The sequence below is a fragment of the Leopardus geoffroyi genome, chromosome C1 (genome assembly GCF_018350155.1).
Source record: "Leopardus geoffroyi isolate Oge1 chromosome C1, O.geoffroyi_Oge1_pat1.0, whole genome shotgun sequence".
Classification (NCBI taxonomy): domain Eukaryota; kingdom Metazoa; phylum Chordata; class Mammalia; order Carnivora; family Felidae; genus Leopardus; species Leopardus geoffroyi.
The window spans coordinates 20,805,350-20,808,183 of NC_059328.1; positions in this window are offsets into that span (position 1 = coordinate 20,805,350).

Sequence of the window (2,834 nt, forward strand, 5' to 3'; positions counted from 1 at the left end):
TTTCTAATCTTCCTTTTTGCTGGAAATGATACCACTATCCACATAGCTGGGTACATTTCTTCCTTTCCCTTTCCACCTTCTGAATCCAATCCATCCCTAAATCCTGTTGACTCTCTCTCTAAAACATGTCCTGAATCTATCTGTCCACTTCTCTTACTGCAACATTTTGATTTATTTTTTAAAACTTATTTATTTGGAGAGAGAGAGAGTATGTGTGTGAGCAGGGGAGGGGGCCAGGGAGGGGCAGGGAGAGGGAGAGAATCACAAACAGATTCCATGCTGTCAGTGCAGAGCCCAATGTGGGGACTCGAACCCACAAACCGTGAGACCATGACCTGAGCCAAAACCAGGCGCTTAACCAACTGAGCCACCCAGGCACCCCTCCCTCACTGTAACATTTTAATGGTCACCTCTTACCTGGAGGACTGAAATAGCCTTCTCACGGCTCTATGCATTTATGCTGCCCCCCTATGGTCTATTGTCCTCATAGCACCCAGACAAATCTTAAAAATACAAACCTGACACTTGTCTGCTTAAAAACTGCCAATGGCCTCTTCCCCATTATACTACATACATTGTCCTTTGGAAAAAAAAAAAGCCATGTCCATACCAGGGTCTATACATCTGGCCCCAGCCACCTCCGGCTGACCTCTCTCCTTGCCTCCATCTTGCTAAGCTCCAACTATAGTAGCTTCTTCTTCATTCTTAAACATGCCAAGCTCTATTCTACTTCAGGCTGTTCAGCTTTCCCTCTGCCCAGAACATTCTTGGCTAAGTCATATGGCTAAGTTCTTCTTGACCTTGACATCTTGGCACCTCCTCAGAAAATTGTTCCTTGGCCTTCTCTACCCAGGTGACTCCCCTTACCTTCTCCTGTACCCCAACATTGTTCTCTATCCCTGCAGTACGTCTCATCATTCGTAGTCCTTGCTATTTGACTATCTTTGTTACTAGACTTTTGGCTTCACGAGCTCAGGATTCACATCAGTTTTGCGCACCTAGTGCCTAAGCCAGAACCTGGTACATAGTGAATACTCAGTAAGGATCTGTTGAAAGAAATGGATCAATTCACCCTGAACTGGGTAACGAGGATACAGAGACAACCAAGATATGGTCCTTCTATTCCATAATGCTATATAGTCTGATGGATGTGTAAATAGGCAATTACAAAACTGGTAAGTAATACATTGGAAATCAGAACCGGAACACAGGCCCAAAGCCCAGGGTGGGGTTATGTATGTGAGTAGAAGGGATGCTGTGTTTACATGATGCTGTGTTTACAAATCCACCAGCATTTCCCTAATAAGAAACACAGTTTTTCTTTCTAATAATGAACATTTACCTAGTGTACCAACCTCCATGTACTGTTTCTGGTCTGTTTATTTTGTTGTTAATGTGACCAAAGTAGTACAGCTTCTAAGCGATAGAGCTGGGATTCAAAACCATGCAGTCTAGCTCCTGAGCCTACAAAGGCTACATTTTTTTTTAAAATGATTTAAGGTGAAATTCACATAATATAAAATGAAACATTTTAAAGTGAACAATTCAGTGGCAATTAGTACATTCACAATGTTATACAATCACTACCTCTATCTAGTTCCGAAACATTTCCATCACTCCAAACTAAAACACCAAACTTATTAAGTAGCTTCCCGTTACCTTCCAGGTACTGTTTTTGATCCTCACAATGATCTGGTTGTACAATTGAGGAAAGTGAGGCCCTGAGAAGTTCAGTGGTAAGTCCAACGTTATATAACTAGTAAATGTGTGACAGGGATTTTGAACCATACTTAGTTTTCTGACCCCAGAACCTAAACCTTTGATTAACACGCATCTTTGGGCAGCCCCCCCAAGAAAGGGGCTGGATTTGGGTTTCAGAGATAGTAAATTTTGTTGGGCCAGGGATTTAGAAACTATAAGTGCATCCTCAATTGTTAAAAAATGCACGTTGAAGGGAAACTGCAATTAGTACTGTATAGGTGGTTGGCAGAACCAAAAATAATCTAAGCCCAGGAGCATCTACGGGGCAAGCACTTGGAAAGGTCAGTATTGCAGGAAGTTTTGCCAAAGTCTCAAGAACAAGAAGTTCATAATTCCTTGGGCAGCCCCTATGTGTGCCAAGCTGAAAGCTGAAGAGAGGCAGAGTAGCCAGGAGGGTGTGGCTTGCCTTGGGGGGTGGGGGTGGGGGTGGGGAGGGGGCAGGGACAGCCGGGAAAGCCCAGCTGGTTGTCTGCAAGAGAAGCTGGGGTTGCAACTGGGAACACAAAGTAGGAAGCAGGCCTTGGGCCAATTGCATCGCACTCTGAGGGAGGCCACCAGAGCGGAAAGACTGTAAGGGGTGGAGAGCCTCGCCTTAGTATTCTTCTACTTCGTCCTGGAGCGGCTGTCATCACTCTAGCATCCCTCTTTCTCAACACAGGGATCTTGTTTCTGGGGCTTCCCCCTTTCTCTCTGGAGGTCAACGATCCTACAGTCCCCCCCTCTTTTTAGGGATCTCAGACAGAGGGCACCCCTTTTACGTTCTCATGGTTTCCTCTTCTCCCTCCCTAGTGCGGGCCCCTCCTGTCCAGATGATGGTGGAGTTCTCTCACAAGCCCCCGACCTTTCTCAGGCTCGGGATCTCGCTCGAGTTCTAGTTCAACAATGCGCAGCTCTTGGCGCAACCGCACCCCTCCTACTCCCAGACGGCAGCTCCATGGAAACCAAAACATCACAACTCCGCTAAGGTATCGCGAGAGGTGCAGTTGCGTTCGCATCAGGGGAGAGGCGGAGCGAGGGCGGGAACAAAGAGCGAAGTGGGAGGAGCCTGGGAGCTTCCGAGGTCCCGGGCGGGG